The sequence below is a fragment of the Camelus dromedarius genome, chromosome 10 (assembly GCF_036321535.1).
Source record: "Camelus dromedarius isolate mCamDro1 chromosome 10, mCamDro1.pat, whole genome shotgun sequence".
Classification (NCBI taxonomy): Eukaryota; Metazoa; Chordata; class Mammalia; order Artiodactyla; family Camelidae; genus Camelus; species Camelus dromedarius.
In genome coordinates, this window is record NC_087445.1 from 16,743,044 (window position 1) to 16,762,196 (window position 19,153).

The window sequence follows — 19,153 nt, forward strand, 5'->3', positions numbered from 1 at the left end:
AACGTTCCTTTTAACATCCTTTAAAATGCATTTAAGTGCATCTTGGGAAAAGGACATATAGTACATGTTTATGCTTTCCCACCCTATCTCCATCCCTGGAACAATTTATTTCTGAAACAATGGTGAAAGATTGGTAATCCCTAAATGAGTCTCATTTAAAAACTGTAAGTAACAACTCAGTCCCTAAAAAAGGAACAATTTCTTCTCTCATTACAGACTGATCAATAACCCAAGAATGACAACAGACTTTTATCAACAACTTGAGGAATGCCATCAGGAAGTTGGAATAAGAGGTTCTAACACTTGTTACCACACAGAAACACTTATTCTGGCAACCTCCTACAGACAAGAATACCTTATTTAATAAATGTTGGGAAAACTAGATATCCACATGTAAAAGAATAAAATTGGACCCTTATCTTACACCATGAACAAAATCAACTCAAAATAAATGCTTAAATTCAGGCTCTAGAAGGATGGATAGGGGAAAAGCTCCTTAACAGTGGTCTGGACAACAATTTTTGGATATGACACCAAAAGCCTAGGCAACAAAAGCAAAAACAAACAAGTGGGATTACATCAAACTAAAAAGCTTCTGCATGGCAAAGAAATCCATGAACAAAATGGAAAGGCAACGTACACAATGGTAGAAAATTTATTCATATATTCGTTGATATATTAATACAGCAAACCACATAGCTGATAAGGGGTTAATGTCCCAAATACATAAGGAACTCATACAACTCACTAGCAAAAAAACAAAATAAATAACCTGATTAAAACATGGGCAAAGGGACTTGAATAGACATTTTTCCAACAAGTGCCATGAAAATGTACTCACTAATCATCAGACAAGTGCAAATCAAAACTACAATGAGATATCCTCTCTTACATTAAGATGTCCATCATTTAAAAAGATAAAAAAAAATGTAACAAATCTTGGTGAGAAGGAGGAATAAAGGGAACCCTGCTACACCAGTACCTGTTAGTAAAAATATAAATTGGTACAGCCATTACAGAAAACTATATGGAGGTTCCTCAAAAAATGAAAAGTAGAACTACATTATTAACTAGCAATCCCACTTCTGAATAGTTATCCAGAGGAATGGAAATCAGTACCTCAAAGAGATATCTGCACTCCCTGATTAATTGCAGCATTATTCACATTATTCAGCATTATTCATAGCCAAGATATGTAAACAACCTCAATGACCATCATTGGGTGAATGATATAGAAAATGTGATATATACCTACAATGGAATATTATTCAACCTTTAAGAAGAAGAAAATCCTGCCATTTGTGGCTACATATATAGACCTAGAGGTCATCATGCTAAGTGAAATAAGCCAGACACAAAAGGACAGTACTGCATGATCTCAGGTTATATTTGGAATTAAAAATAGTCAGACTCATAAAAGTAGAAATTAGAATGTTAGTTGCTAGGGGCTAGGGAGAAGGGAAATGGAAAGGTGAGAGTTAAAGGATACAAAGTTTCAGTTATATAAAATAAAGAAGTTCTGGAAATTCTACAGTACGGCATTGTCTCTATAGCTAACAATACTGTCCTGTATATTTAAAATTTGCTAAGAGAGTAGATTTTATATTAAATGTTCTTAACAAACACACATACATAGTATTAAAGAAGACAGGAGGAAACTTTGGGAGGTGATGGCTATGTTTACAGCCTTGATGATAATGATAGTTTCACAGGTTTATACTTACCCCCAAATTCATCAAGTTTATATGTTAAATACATAAAGCTTTTTATATGTTGATCTTACCTCAATAAAAGTTTAAAAAATAAAAATGAAATAAAATGAGTTAGTATGGTAAAAAATATGAAAAAAAAACCAATTTGATGGAATTACAAGATTTGGGAGCCAAAATTATGTGCAATCGGGGTGGTTTCCTATTCTGCACGAGCTCTGAACTGTCCTCACTACTTTTTATAGCTTAGGTTGGAGGCTAAAGAAAAAAGCCTCAGAAGCAGTGAAGTTTTATTTGCTCTGCCAATGATATTTCCTGATGTTTTTTTCCCCCTCAAGAGGGAAAAGTCATCCATCTTCTCCATTTAATCTAATGTGGCCATGCTTTCACTATGTTTCAAGCCATTTCCTCAAATATATTTCCTCTGTGCTGTCTTGATCTAACAAGATAGCACAAGAGAGTATTTTAATCATTGATATGGACCTTGTAGGGTGCCTCCTGTATGTAAATACTTGCAGCTTGCTCAGAGGGCTTTCATCTTTAATATTCTATTTTATTCCAGAAATGTTTTGTGATATTAGAGCTAGAATGAAATTTCAAAACCAAGAAGGCCAAACATTTCCATCTTCAGAAGAAATTCATCTGTGACCAGCTCAGTGAGTTTTACAAGGCTAATTCAGCAAATTCCTGGGACCACAGCTTTCTCACCAACTCACAGTCTGTTTTAGGACACTATACCATTTAGGGATCCTAACTACAAGCAACAAAACTCAACCCTGGCTAATTTAACAAACAAACAGAGTTTATTGAAAGAACATGGCATAGCTGACAGAAATCCAGAAACTGAAGAGACAAAAGACCAGGTAACTAAAAGGAAGAAACAAAACTATTGCCAGGGACTGGGTAATAGAACCTAGAGACAGTATCTCTTCAGATGCTTCCCTGGTCATGAAAGACTTCCACCAATTTGTTTTAGTCTTTGCGCTTCTGTTCAAATTTCTAATTCCATTTCTTGAAGTTTGTTTTAAAAAATGTATGGGGCACATCTTTTGACAATTGGCATCACAACTGTATGTCACAATAAAGATGTTAAACCCAAAGGGAAAGGAAAAAAAAAAAAAGCAGGCGCTGATACCAGAAGAAAAAGGAATATATGCTGCTTAGTTAAAACAGTATTTGTCTAAAACAAGCGTAATAGTTCATCTTACAGTATCTATGATAGTTATTACTAAAGTTAAGGGTAAGGACACTGACTGAGGAAAAAGAAGTTAGAAAATTAGAAAAATAATCAGGAACAAAACAGAGTTGTGGCAAATTTCATTTTGAAGCGCTTCCCAGCAACAATTGGTGTTTCCACATACAATAATAATGCTTGGCACAAGTTGTGAGTGCAATTTAGATTCGTAACATAAGAACTAGAACAATGGGGAGAAACTTCATTAGTCCAGGAAAGTCTACGTTAGCTAAATGTCTATTTTAGAATATTTATTTATGTTACTGTTAAATGCATAAATTTGATCCAAATTATCATAATTAATAGAGACTTAGACTAAATTTCTCATCCAATGGTTTAACAAGGCCCAGAAATCATTTTATGCAGTATTACTAACAAATAATAGTGAGCACACCACTAACAATAATTTTCAAAAACAGCTAAAACACTGAAAGAATTGTATCTGACAGGTACTGCTTAAGCATTTTATGTGTATTAACACATTATCATTCACAATTCCATGACTTAGGCTCCTTTAGTACCACGACTTAATGGATGAAGGAGTTGAAATACCAAGAAGTAGATACTATTATTATCAATGTTTTACAGAAGAATAAATTAAGATAGCACAGCCAATAATTAGAAAGGTACAGATATGCTCTGATAATAATGCTTTTCAGTCTAACAAATGTTTAGGTTGCCTATACATTTTCTTTCTTGACCAAAATCACTCCAGAAATCTTAAGACTTATTTTTCTTACTAAGCTATTTCTTTGGGTGACAAGAATAAGTAAACTTCAGCCAATTCTCTTTGGAAATCATTCCAAATCAAGAATCAGCAGGGCTTAGCTGATGCAACATTACTGCATTTACAATCACCACTTAAAGCACCAACAGCACCAGAACAGATATCAGAATGGGTCACAGATAGCAATATTGTCAACTAATGTCATAAAGAAGCTCATAGAAAGCATATTCTTGCCAAGAAATTTTTTTCCAGTTTATATAGCAGAATCTTTTTAAACACTACTGAATCATCTCTTTAAAAGGTTTCATTCGAATCATCCTAGCTAACAAATCACAACACCCTTAACAGAATTTAGATCCAAGTCTAAGGGCAATTGTGTGCCCTTCTGAAAACCTACGTGCAAGCAGAGCTAAGAAAGCAGCTCTGAACAGTCATCTGCTGGAGCTGACAGCGTTTGAATTAGAGGAAAAATCATAATCTTTGGTAAAAGTTCAGTAAATATGCATTTGCATAATATCTGGTTTTTAAAGTAACAAAAAAAAGTTGTACAACTTAATGCTTCTCAAGCTATGCTTCTTAGGATATCCTCTTAGTAGGATCTTCATGGCCAACAGTTTCAGGTTTCAATCCATTAGCCAGTGAATAAAGTACCAAATACCAATTATTTACCTTGGTACTGGTGCTACTGGCGATGCACAGGACATAACTGTTTTCCACAAATAGCTTGTCTCACTCATCAGAAGTTTTCAAGTATATAACTGGGTAGGCTGATTTCACTTAGTATAACTAGTGAAGAAAATGTCCAGCATTTCGTTGAGAAGTATCCATAAAACATCTCTCACATAGGCTTCTCTGAATTCAACCTAATTTTCTTTTTGTATTAAAGACCACTAGCAAGTATTAAGAGACAGATGGAAGACACTTATAAATAGTATAGAGTATTTATTTTGGGAGGACAACGTATTTTCTTACCAACAATCAGTCCCTGAAAATTTCTAAGTAGAAACTACCATACATTTAAAAATAATATATCATTAAAGCAATGAGGATCATTAAACCAATGATACAGTATTACAGTATTTTTCTGGTAATCCTAGCAAACTCGAAAACAAAGAATAACTTTCACTGCCAGAAGGTACTATTCTTTTGTAAATATTTAAGTGTACAAGTTGTATAATTTCTGTGAGTGCCAAAAACCTAGAGACCTTGTATTTTTTTCTTTTTTCATCTTCAAGTTCTCACTCTGGTTACTGTGTTTAAGTAGGTTTTAAAAAGTATCAGTTGAATGAATGAATAAAGATAGAAATAACACAATATACACAACCGATTATGCATAGGAAAAATATTTAAACATTACAAAATTTTTATGCCTAGGTTAGCATCTAGTGCAGACATGGGATGGTTGTTTCTTAATTCCTACCCATTCCTTGATATGAGATTACTAAATGGCTAAGTAATGTGCACATGTTACTGGCACACTTCATTATAATGGCTGAACATTCTTATCTTTCTCTAATATAATCAAATTATGTAGTAGGGGATAGCAAGTTAATCTGGACATGGTAAACCCATATTATGGAGAAAAAGTCAGTGGAGACCACACCCATCTTTTCTTCTTCACTTGCAAACAGAAGCTGGAGAATTCAGACATCTAAATTAGTGGTTTCCAAACAGTGTTCCATGGACCCCTTGGGGGTTGCTTCAGCAAATTAGGAAAAAACTAAATAGATGGCATATGGACTTCCCACCATCACCATTCCCTCCACCAAATTTCAGGGGAAAATGTGTGTTTTTCATATTTTATACATAATAATCTAAATAAAATAATCTTTAGGAAAACAATGAGATTCTCAAAATTGGAAATCACTTAACTAAATGAGTTCTGTTTCCTTTAAAGTAGCAAAATTGAACAGTTATACATTTATTGCAGTGTTGCAGCCATTCAAAACATTTTGGACACTTCTCTGGAAAGTGCCTTTAGACGAAATGGTCCAAACCTTTTTAGCTTCTTCTGTGATGGAGAATATTCAACTCCTAAAAGCTGACTATCTTATAAAGCAGTCAATTTATTCAGACCAGTTCTGATATTCAAGGTAGGAGTTTAAGTTGGATAATTAATATCATGTTTGATCAAATGTGACTATAAAGATGTTCAATTCCCATGTGGATGAGGGCCAGAGAGGTGCTGGAAGACGGAAAGGGTGTTATTCAGCTTTGCTCATATATTTATGCAGATGAAAGTCCTGGAAGGGAGAGTTTAGTTATAACGTTTACATGACCAAATTATTCTAAATCTGCTGGTTTAACGTGTGTGTGTGTGTGAGAGAGAGAGAGAGAGAAAGAGAGAAAGAGAGAGAGAGAAAGAGAGAGAGAGAGATGGAGAGGGAAGGATGTTCTTATTTCCTTCTAAGGAACCAGAAAGAAATTAGCAAATGTTTGTTAGCTATCCCCCACTATAGATTTCACTAATTCATACTCTTCCTTGAATGGTCCCTAAAATCCACTGCTTCCTGCCAATGGAATCTTTTAACTTCACTGTATATGGTCTAGACCATGACTAATGACCCTCAGATGTAAAAAAACAGTAAGATTTGCTATATGAGTTTGCTGCCAATCCCACACAAATTTTCAACAAATTAAAGGCAATTTTTAATAATAGTAAAGTCAGATATGTTAAATCAGTACTCTAATTATTAATTGAGGTTTATTAATAATGTGCATTAGTAATAGTCCCTACTCAAAGCCATGTAATGGGCCTTTTCACTGTCCCACTTGATCTTCACAACCAACTTTGTCCACAGTCACACAGCTTATAAGTGATAGAGACCCTAAGTGAACCCACTCATATTCTCCCTTCATTCAGGTCTCTGTTCAAATCTTGCCTTCCTAGCCTCTGACAATCTCTAACACATAACTGTGTTATCTTCATTTACAGTATTTATCTTCTCCTAATGGATTATACATAGGTTTGTCTCCTCCATTACCAAACTGTAAGAGCAGTTTTTTTTTTTTCTATTTTGTTTACTACTAAATTTCTAGTTCACTGTAACAGTTCTCAACCCATCATGGGCCCCTGATAAATATTCATTAAATAAAAATAGGAGAATGAAGAATGTTTGATAAAAGAAAAAATGTGCAAATGGACGTAGATTCCTCATTCCTTCAATCCCAAGGGTTTTTCTTTACTATTTCATACTGCTTTACAATTTCAAAGACATCTTTACTACTTCTAAAAACAGCAAACTCACTTCTACCTATCACCTTGAATTCCTTACTCCCCACTCACTGCCCACCCTGTTAATAACAAAGGGCCAGAAGGCTAGATGTCCAACTGGAGGCTGTAGGATAACATCAAGGATGTCCTGCTGACACAGAGAAACAAAACAAGGACTGGAGCAGCTTATGTCTCCCTGAGAGTCTGAGAGTCCTCCTCACACTTCCTAGGGCTGAGAAGTTACAAAAGAAGCTTGCTATCTGAGGACAAGCACAATGACTGGGTAGAGAGATTAGAAAGCACTCTATGATAGAGAAAAAAAGGGAGTGGTGAGCATAAGCCCCAGACTCACTAGTATTGTCAATTTAACCCACCCAACAGATGGCAGGCCAAGCCGTCTGTTGTTTCTTTTCTTTTCAGGAAATAAAAATTGCCCTACAGAGAATAATTAAGAGACATTTAAGGAACATGATAACTATTTTAGAAGACAACAAAGAAAAAAACTTCTAATGAAGGGAACTGAACTAAATGGAAAGGATAGTACAGATATTTAAAACAAGTTTTTTAAAGAGTAAAATATACTTAAACAGAAAAAGGAACACACTTGCAACATGCAGGAAGACAATCAGATATTTCTAAGATAGAAATACTGGACATAAAAAATAAGATTTTTGAAATAAATAATCCAGTGAAGTATCCAAATGAACACATTCAAAATTACATTACTTAACTAGACTGAGTCAGAGAACTCTCCCAAAAGGCATGAGAAAAAGATATAGAAATAGGAGAAAAAAATGAGGGGAAAAAAAAAAGACAAGAAACTTAGAGAACAGAAATAGAAGTGTCAAAATGCATTGAGCTAGAAAACCAAAAGAGAAAACAAAGAGAGTAGGCAGGGGATAAAATAGTGATAAAATTATAACCAAGAATCTTTCCAAAACTGAAAAAAGGCTTTATATTAATCTTCAATTTGATAGCATTCTATGGAAGAGACAAAATCTCTGTTTGCAGCAAATTGTTTCACTGACCTCCTGGGCACAGAAGAAGACAGCATTTCCCTTCGCTTCCCCTTATATCTAGGTGGAGCTAAATGACTAATTGTACATCAAAGGAGCCAGGGTACAAATGACCATGTTGAACAACTACCTGCCAAATAGCTAATTGTGGACTGTGGTGAGAGTGAAAAACATACCTTTACTGATTTTAAAAGCCCAGATTTTGGATTTTTTTTTTTAATAGCTGTTAGCCTAGTCTGATTCAGAGCTCATCGTGTACTGGGATAATCAAAAAACAAAACTCACACTTAGACAAATATCCACAAAAAGATGTCAAAAACAAATCATGTACAAAGGAATTTTAAAAAATCATTGTAATATATCTCTTCAACAGCACCATAATATGCAAATATTGAAGGAAAATAAAACTGAAGCATTATTTTAATATTTATTTGAGCTTATATATACATTTATTGGTAAAATAAGGTTTCAGCATAAAAATTATCAGAAATTTTCATACATGTATCCTCTCTAAAAGATTTTTTAAAAGATATAGTCCGGCAAAATGGATAGAAAATAAATGTTATATTGCAAATAAGAATAAATAATTTACATTATAACTAAGTAAGGATGACAGTACAATTCTAATATTCCTTAAAATATCAACATGGGCAAAGGAATTCCTTTGGGTGGGATAATAGATATTGATAGTTAAAAACATAATTATGGGTCTCAAACATAATATGTTACTTTCTGACTGGGATAAATGTGTTACAGGTAATGGCAGAAAAAAAACTGGAAGCACGGTAAATAAAAGTCAACAAAAAGTTACAGAAACAAATCCTAGCATAACTGAAATTACAGTAAATAAAAATAGGCTAACCACATTTAATATAAGATGAGGAGTCTCAGTCTGAATTATTTAATTATATGTATGTAAATCAAACCTGAAAATACATGGAGAAACCTTAAATGAGTATTACTAAGTGAAATAAGTCAATCTGAAACAGCTACACATACTGTATAATTCCAAATACATTATATTCTGGAAAAGGCAAAACTATACTACAGAGAATAAAACGGATCAGTTATATTTCCAGGGGTTAGACTGGAGAAAGAGAAGAATAGACAGAACACGGGGTTTTTAAAGCAGTGAAAATACTTTGTATGATACTATGATGGTAGATACATGTCATTATAAATTTGTCCAAACCCATGGAACGTACACCAGAAGTGAATTCTAAGGTAAACTATGGACTTGGTTGATGTGTCAATGTAGATTCATTCTGGGTAAAAAATGTACCCTTCTGTTGAGTGATGTTGATCATGGGGGAGGGTATGCATGTGTAGGAGCAAGGGGTATATGGGAAATCTCTGCACCTTCCTCCCAACTTTGCTGTGAATCTAAAAACTACTCTTAAAAACACACACACACACACACACACACACACACACACACATACATACATACATACATAATGCTGTCCAGAAGTGATACATTTTTAAAAGGGCAGGGACATACAATTATTGGAGGAAAAGCAAGTTTTAAAAGAAATACATACACCTTTTGAATCAAAATAATATGAACCAAAAGAAAACTGGAAATTTTAATATAAGCCAAAATATGTTAGATAAAAGCAAAATCATTTCTTTATTCTACTAATATTTATTCAATGCCAAGCACTATTCTAAACAAAGCAAGAGACAAATCAAAATTTTCCTTGCCTTCATGTATTTATTTTCTAAAAGGATACAAATTAAGGAAAAGCACACACTATAAAAGAAAGCATATAAGACAGCATGTGGTAATGAGTACTGTTAAGGAAAGTAAGTTAGGATATTAGGTATTAAAAAGCAAGGTGGCATTTGAGCAGGACCCAGAGATAGAGAAATAAAACAAGCATGAAGGTATTCAAGAGAGAAGGATTCCAGGCAGGAAACAGTAATTACAAAGACCCTGAGATGGAAAGGTAACTTGTATATAAAATAACATCAGAGAGCCCAGTGTGGCTGGAATGCAGTTGGCAAGTACAGATGCATAAGTGAGATTAGAACAATTATACAGGACTTTTTTGTCATTATAAGACTATGGATTTTAACTGTGAATGAGATGAAAAGACATAAGAGGCTTTTAAACCAAATGAAAAAACAGTGTCTGTCCAAGCAGATGGGTGTGTTAGGAGGCTACTGCAATAATCCAAGCTAGAGATGTTGGTGGCTTGGATCAGAAGGATAATGGCTGAACTAAAAAGAAGGCATCTGGATTCTGGGTACATACTGACCAAGGCCAAGAAGACTGATGGGTGGGTGGTAAGATGTGAGAGAATGCTACAATTCAAAGAAAACTTCAAGATTGTTTAGTGTATTTAGTGAAAGGGGGAAAGACTAGTTAGGAGTAGGGCTTTTCTGGAGGGAAAGGGATCAAAAGTTCACTTCTGAACATGTAAATTTTAAGATATTTATTGAATATCCAAGAGGACACCTTAAGGAGGTAGTTGGATATAAAGAAGTCCTGCCTGAAGATATAAATTTGCAAGTCATCAGGACAAAAATGGTGCTCTCATCCAGACCGATGGTTTTAAAAACCAAAAGAGTGACTATAGATTGAGAAGAGAATATGTCCAAATACTGAGCCTTCTGACATATCAATACTTACAATTCAGGGAGATGCTAAGGAGGCAGTCAAGGGAACAGAATTACAGGCCGGTGGCTAATAACAATTATACAAAGCAATATTCAATCTAATAAGAGAAATGTAAATTAAATATAACAACGTGGTATAATTTTATATCCCTAAATAGGTAGAAATAGCATATCAAATAGCATCTTAAGTTGGTATTTGTGAAATCTTGTTAGTGGGAGTACACATGTGCACAAACATCTTGCAGTTACATAATCTATTAGTACTTAATATAGGGCATGCATATAACCTATTACACAGCAATTCAGGCTCTGAGTTATGTACCAGAGAAATACACAGATGCACAAAAGGAAGGAAATAATGGGAGAATATTAATAAATAATATGAGCTATATGCATAAAATAGGAAGTAATGAAGCAATCAAAAGGAATGAACAAGATCTACAAATAGTAATATTTTAGGAATATCTTTTTGAGGGAATGAAATTAAAAATATATCACCATTATGAAGATTAAATATATACCCAAGGAACAATTTGATCCATATTTTACATATACACATACATATATATGGAATAGAAAACTAAAAGAACACATATTAGATAAATGAGGGATAAGATACATAGAATGAAGGCTTAGTGATGAAATGTAAAAGGACATAATGATAAAATTGTATAGAGTCTCTTGCCTAGACCAATTATGATTCTGTGCCTTGAAATAAATAACCATCTGAAATATCTTGATCCATTTACTGAACAGAAAACAGATAAATAAAATTTTCAGTAGTCAGGCAGCATTTGCTGTGTCTGAAATATAGTTTCCTATCAAAAAAAACATTTTAATGAAAAGTCAAATTACCTCTAGGAGTTCATAATCATTTAAGAACTAAAAGTTAGTAAATGAGAAATACACAATGTCTTGAAGTATGATACATATCAAACTTTTCCTGATCTTTTTTATGCCAAGGACAGTAAATAATCAGCACACAAAGAAAGAATCACTGAAGAAAGTGCTTTTCTTTGTGATATAAATTTTCAGGTATCTGAAAGACAACTCTCCACATAAACAAAGTTTTCTATTTTAATAATAACAGACATTGGAATATGCCTAATACATACTCTATTACTCTCTGCTTTCTTAAATAGAGGACAATGTATGGGATTTAAAGTCCATTACTAATTTGCACTCTAATAGTTGGTAAGATAACAATGGGTCCATTTGACACTGCTCCGTACAACTCTTCCTCTGTCCCACAGATTTGATCATCATTTTCTGATCACCAATGCCATTGATCACTCTGCTACCATTTATATTAGTGGTCAGATAATTATTTTGTTTCTACTTTTCTTTCTTTCATTTTTGGTCTACTTTTCTTCTAAACGTCTTCCTCTTTTGAACCCTAGATCCTGTGACTCCTTTTCATTCTCTAAATTTTCTCTTAGAATCCAGAACTATTTTTTCAAGTGAGTCTGATTTCACAGCCAGCAACAGTCAACTTGGTCAGGAAACCAATCAGATTTTTCGGAGAGTGGCCATCAGGTTTGGGTCTTCCCTAGGGAAGCAATCATTCAGAGCACCAGATTGGAACTGGGAAAGAAATGGGCATTTCAGTTCTGCAACTTAATAGCCGGATAAAATTAATCAAACTGATTAACCACTTTAAAGGTTCAGTTTTCTTTCCTGTTTACAAAGGGACTAATAATTACACTTACCTCATAAGGCTATTTTGAAGAGTCACTCAAATACATGTAAAACACTTACCTCAGTGCCCAATTCAAAAAAAAACCCCTAATATTCCCAATCATTTTAATATTTATTTCCAAACATAAACTACCAATTATGTTATTTTTTTCTGGATTCTGTAATGTTTTAAGTTTCCAAAACAGCCAGAAATCTGTCCAACCAAAAAACTGAGATGTTCTAGTTAACTGAAATGTTGATTTTTTTAGCCCTCAACTTTGAAATCTTTTTATATCTTTTTAATAATAATTGGAAAACGTATAGTTACCTTAACCTATCTTTCAAGTTCTCTGAAATATATTAACCAACATAAGTCCGATATTGCAAAAATGAGTAAGTAAAATAAAATATTATATTACCCAGATATCACTAGGGTGATCACTTTATAGTCTTATGAGACTATATAATTTTTAAATAGTTTAGCTTAAGAGCCTAAAAAGCTCTATTTCAGTGAAATAAATATATTTCTTCCAGTTATATACTCAGAATTATTTTCACTCATAGAATGATACCTCCTATATAACATTTGAGAAAAACTGAAATTACAAAACACAAATCTAATCTCAACAAATCCAAGACTGAGTCTGAGTAGGAATTTGGGGTGCTCTGTAAAGTTGGCAACTGGGCCATCTCCAGCTTAAACTCTGGCTCAATTAAAGTCCATTTCCCATCTATATAATATTCTGGATTACACAGAGGAGAAAATGCAGTATGCTTTTTTACAAGACCCAATGCCATTCTGTTGTTTTGGGGAGGAAATTTAACTAAATTTTTCATGAAAACTTTCAGATAACTGAAATTCAAAACATCTTTTTCCAACATTTAACTTCATAAGCTGACACTATCCAAAAGTTCCTGTCTGTGTGCCAATGGAACAAAGGTCACAGATGTACCAGCAGAGAAAAGACTGAAACAAGATAAAGATGGATGGTACAATACGCTGAACATGAAGTCTCATATATTGGGACATTCTTGGTTTCAATTTTGAGGAAACATGCCCTAATTAAATTCCAACACATTATTGATAACTTGAGTGGAAGAAACGAGTGTTATAGGTCCTGTCTTAGCTCTGGTTTCCCCTAAAAAAGCAGATGTAAGGCAAAGGTTTATGTGTGAGCAATTTATTTGGGAATATGATCACATGTAATAGAAGTGAGGGACAGTGGAATGAAACAGGGAAGAAAATAAAGAGAGCCAATACAAAGATACAGTTGTACACTACTACGGAAAACAACTCTATCCTTCAGTGTTCATGGGAGAACCTTAAGAATTGTGTCTAAGAACCACCTGCTCAGTGGGAACAAAAGGAGGCATTTATCTTTCTACTTCCATCCCTCGTACTTAGAAGATGTGCATGTAATAGTACAAAGGAGTTCCTATAAGTCTCCCATGATGTGATATCAGAGAAGATCTGGACCAGGAAGTTAGAGACACTCAGTTCAGGTCAGAGGCTCTGAGATGTTGAGGCAAACGTGCTATTACGTTCACCTGCATGAAGATGCTGAAAGCTTACAAACTGATTGCCTCAGTAGTGGTTGGAACAGAAAGTACGGCCAGAGGATTTAAAATGATGCATCCTCCATAGAGGAAATAGATGACTTTCCCATAAGAGAATTACTTTTCCAATCTGTCACGTCAGGAACAGCGTTATGTTTGGAGAGTTCTACAACTCAGCAGGTTGACTGGGGGTGGGTGGGGTGTGGATTCTAAGACATAACCTTTAACTCTTGCAATTTTAGTACTTATGGTCTTGGAAGAGTATCTATAGAATGGATTTAGTGCCCTAGTCTTCACGTCAACAAAGGAAAGCTTTAGGCAACTTTGTTAAAACAGCCTTCAGCCTGAGTTGATCCCATTGTTAATTTATTAAATGACATTGCATTCTCATTGAAACTCTCTTCTGTACTGTTAATTTAAATCAACATACTCAATAGTGAATAGTCTGTGTCAATTTCATTTCTGAGTCAACCAGCAGCTTTGAGCAAAGTAATAACCAACCCCTACCAAGAGGAAAAGTTAAATAAATAAAAAGAAAGAAAAACAAAACCAAATAGTAATCCCAAATGCCTCAGTTTCATAATTAATATAAACAAAAACGTGTTTAATCTGCTCTCAAGTGTAAATAACACCAACAGCATATTCACAGCTCACAAATGCAATTTGTGAAAACATTTCACAACAATAAAGGAGGAGAACAAGTTTATTACAGCATACTTCATATTTCAAAAAGAGTAAGTTGCTATAACTTTAAGAAAGGCAATTCAGAAAACTTAAGTCACAATGAGAGAACTGAAATCAGTTCAGCTTTCCAAGAAAAATAATAGTGACCCTATTTATTATGTTTTATGATACATTTAAAAATCTAAAGGAATTCTAATTAAACATGACTCCTCTCTTTCCTTCTCAGTTAAGACAAAGATTGTTTCAACGGAAATAACGCATATATTCATATTAGCTTGAAAGATAAATTGAATTCTTTAATATAATGGTTACTATCATTATTACTGGTGATTGATAGCATTTACTGGAATACTTTTGGTGAGAATTCAGCACATATTACCTACTTCCAATCCAAAAGTAAACAACAGACCCAAATTCTTTGCCATTCTATTCCTGTAGACTACTCCAATTAGAAACAGTCTTAAACAAAACTTGGCTTAGGGTGAAATTATCTCTGATGCATCTCCTTCTTTTTTGTGTGCTGTTCATCATTATATGCGTCTTTCTCTAACAGAGGACAAGCCAAACATCTCTGCCTAGCCGTGCCTGCATGGCCTGTCTTGTCATGCAGTTTTTAGACAGTGGAATTGTCCTTCTCATATGCCATTTCCTCAGGCTCTAAAAAGCTAATTTATAATAAATTAAGAGATCTTTGTGATGGATTAAATATAGCCACAGATCTTCTAATTCTTCTCTTATTGAGAGATAAGGGTTATTTTCCCTCCCCTAGAATCTGTGCTGGCTTGTGACTACTTTAACCAATGGAGAACAGCAGAAGTGGCAGATGCCAAATCTAGGTCTACCAACCAAAATGACTGCCAGTTTCTGCCTTGCGTATGAGAGCCCTAGGTCATCACGTGATGATAAACTACCACATATGTTCAACTGTTTTGTTGAAAAGACCAGAGAGAAGTCCTGAAACTATATGGAGAGAAAAAGGGGTTCATTTGTCTGCAACAAGATGCCAGGCATGAATGAAGCCGTCTTGTATACTCCCAATGAAACTAGTCTCCATTAAGTATCACCAGCTAGCCCTAATCAATCTAGATGGTGCAGAAAAATTGCCAGTAGAGACTGCTTGCATTTCTGACCCACAAAGGCATGAGATATAATAAAGATGGTGAGCCAGTAAGTGTTGTGATAGTTTGTAATTCAGCAGTAGCTAGCCGGAACAACCATACAGCTCTTTTCTTCCCATATCTGACTGATCTACAGACCAGCTATTTCAGTATAACATGGAAGAGGGAGTTGTTCTTGTTGTTATTGCTGGTGTTTTTAATGTGTATGGCTTGTCTCCATTTGGGGGATATTCTTATTCAATAGGCCTAGAAAAGAACCTAGAAAAAGAAGCACATCTTACATCCTAACATGAAAAGCTTTCCTTGAAGAAACCCCCTCTAAAACAAACTTGAAAATTATCTGTTCTCTGCTTGAACATTCAGATGATAGGGATATATACACCTCACAAAGTAAACCCAGTCTTAATTATGGAAATGTTTTTGCTGAGGGTAGAAGAGAGTGATTTATAGGTCAAATGTCTCTGACAAATTCCATGGCAGGAAATCGTGAGCTACTTATGCTCTGCTATTACAAAATTCAACTATCACATGCTTCTTTAGGTCCAGCTTTGAACTGAGACTTCTAATTCAAAATCATAAAAAAAAAGAATCCATTTAGCTCAGTTCATCTATCTTTGAGCAGAGCACTTTATTCCAAAACCTGTCATAGGCAATTGACCAGCCTAGAATGTGCTGTCCATAAGTAAAGTGCTCACCCAGGTCCAATCAGCTGTGGCCATGGAATCAGGTCATGTGCTCCAGAACATGACTATTTATGGTGGTAGAGTAGAGGGTCAGACAATCTCCAAGAAGGAAACATAAAGAAACCAGTACTGTGATGTATAGCTAATATATTTTCGTTTACATGCAAGTCTTCAAATACTTGAAAAGTTCTATTCATTACCTATTATCCATTATCTACTCATCTCTGGTTGTAATCACCAGGGTCTAGTCAGAAGATAAAAACTACATACGTTATTTTAATATAATTTAATTAAAAGAATGGTTATCCAGGTATTAGAAAACCAAAAAGGTAAAGGGTAACACTAAGGTCTTGGCTGGTACTGATGCTTCAGGATTTTGAAAAAGAGAACTTATGAGACTAAGACACACATCTCTGACAAGGAGGTGCTTTGAGTATTGCTAAATTAGTGCACCAATGGCACTAAAGCAAGATAGAACTAACTAAATAAATCTCAATAGAACTAAAACAACAGAACTATCACCTCATTGGTTTAGGCCACTATATTCCCATCATAGACATAACAATCATGTCATACTGTAAATTCCTTTTAGTCAACTATGGGGTCTGTTTTTTTCATATGAATTCTCACTGTGCCAGGTTTTATCCAGTATTTGCTGAGGTAGTTGAGTCTTCAAACTCAGGTGTTAGATTGCAGTTTAGCCACAAAAATGTTCAGGTTTAGTCTTGATCATTTTACTGAGTTTTTTCCTTTTATTCCTTTCTGTCATCCAGAATGTTCACTGTTTCTCTCAACTTAATTCATTTAGCGCAGCATCTCAAATAACTCCTCACAGAAAATCACTTTTTCATAACTAATCTCAAAAACTCCTTACCCTATAACCTAAGAAAAACTCAAATTCTATCCAATCAAATGATTCTAAATAAACATTTCCATCTTGGATAATTAATAAAATTTGTCACTGAGAATAATTTTCTACTAGATAAAGTATTAAAGTGGAACTATTTTTGTTATTGAAATGACTGTGTACTCTTGATTGGTTCTTTGGTTTTATTAGTCCAAAAATTAATGAGTGCCTATCTGTACTAGACACTGTATGTGTAAGTGATTTCAGTCTCAGTTCATTAATTTATGAAATAAATAAATAAGTAAACACTGAAATACAGTTGAAATGTAAGTTTCTAGTAGATGTAGAATTTCCTCTTTTGATTATTTAATACAATGGCCATATATAAAGTAACAGGAACTGCAGAAATAAAAATGGCTATGATGTGATTCTTGTCACCAAAGAATGCAGGCTTATGTGAAGTGAGACATTGCTTAAGGCTGTGCCCTGCTCTGAGCCATGTTCCCATGAGCTCCTTAGAAGCTCTCAATTTTGGCATTGTCATTAGTACTAACTGTAAAGCAGCACTAATCACCCTCCATCACCAGGACAACCACAACAACCTATTTTCCCAGTCATTTTTGGGGTGAGACTGACCACAACTGCTGTCTGACCCACACATCTGTGAAATCATTGGCATGACCCTGAGAGATGGCTGTCCAAGTTAGGACAGGAGTTCAGGAATACAACATAATCATCTGATATTTTTATATATAGCAAAATGATCACCACAATACAAACCCTCAACCCACACACCCAGGAAGAAAGAGACCCTGTACCTGAAGCCGACCCAGAGAACAATCCCTTTGATGGGTCATTATGTGAAGGTCATGCTGGACATTACTTGCAGGAACATCATCACTGGCCTACTGGGCATCCAATAGTTCCTGGTGAAGCCATGCACCATCACCACCTTGGGGCACCTCCATAAATGCAGGTGATGAAATTCACCATGAGTGAGTGGGGTTGGGTCTCAGGATTGCTGTGGAGGCCAAGATCCTGGCTTGCTTGCCCAGCCAAGTTGGTGGAGGGGCTGAAGCAGCTGGCCAAATCAGACCCCACGGCACCTTGAGTCCTGGAAGAGCATGGGCCATGCCCATATTCCATCAAGAAATCCAACCCGGTTGTCTGGTAGTCTGAGACCATTAGGGAAGAATCAAACATGCTCTGCCAGTCCAAGTCCCTTATCAAGCACATTCAGCTGTACCTGAAAGCTTAGTCATTCCCTGATGGCCTGGAGGAAGACATGGACAAGGGCGAGGTGTCTGCCCACCAGGAGCTCAAGCAGTGGGCTGCTACCTGGCCAAGAAGTACTAGTAGGATATGGTAGAGGCCCTCAAGATGTGATGCTTTGGGCCTGCTAGCACTGGCCTGTCATCCTTACCAGGTCACCAAAGGCGTACAGTATCTCAATGAGATCAAAGCCAGGGAGGTGGCTGGCTTCCCGTGGGCCATGAAAGAGGGGGCACAGTGCGAGGAGAACACGCAGAGCATTCGCTTCGACATCCGCAATGTAACGCTCGCGCAGACACCATTCACAGCGTCCCCAATGCCGTCTCAGGCGGGCACCGACCGCCAGGCCTGGCCCGTGGGGCCCTTCTGCCTGTGGCGAGCGAGTGGGCACAACAAGAGGTTGGTGGCCTCTACAGTGTCCTGAACAGGAAGTGGGTCACGTATTGGAGGACTCCCAAGTGCCAGCACCCTCGTATTTGTCATGAAGACCCGTAAACGAGTCTTGGACTCCACTGCCGTCCTGAGGTAAACACAGGCAGCCAGGCCTCCCCACCGAGCGGCTGGATAACTGTGGCTGACCCTGCCCACAAACACCTTCCACCTCACCAGCCGCCGCAGCCACGTCTTGGTGGCAATATGCAAAAGTGCAGAGGCCTGAAGAGCAACATCCTAGCCCCAGGCAACTTCCAAGACTGATTTCACATGGCCTCCCTCAGCGCAGCCCCGCCACCTCGTCCAGCAGGCGAATGGCGACCGGCCAGACCCCAGAGAGATCTCACAACACATCGCGAGA

General features: G+C 35.9%; 1 pseudogene; it reads left to right on the forward strand.

The window, feature by feature from the left end:
• Nucleotides 1-13,751: 13,751 nt before the first annotated feature.
• LOC116152570 (elongation factor 2-like) lies at nucleotides 13,752-18,845 on the forward strand (annotated as a pseudogene).
• The last annotated feature ends 308 nt before the right edge of the window (nucleotides 18,846-19,153 follow it).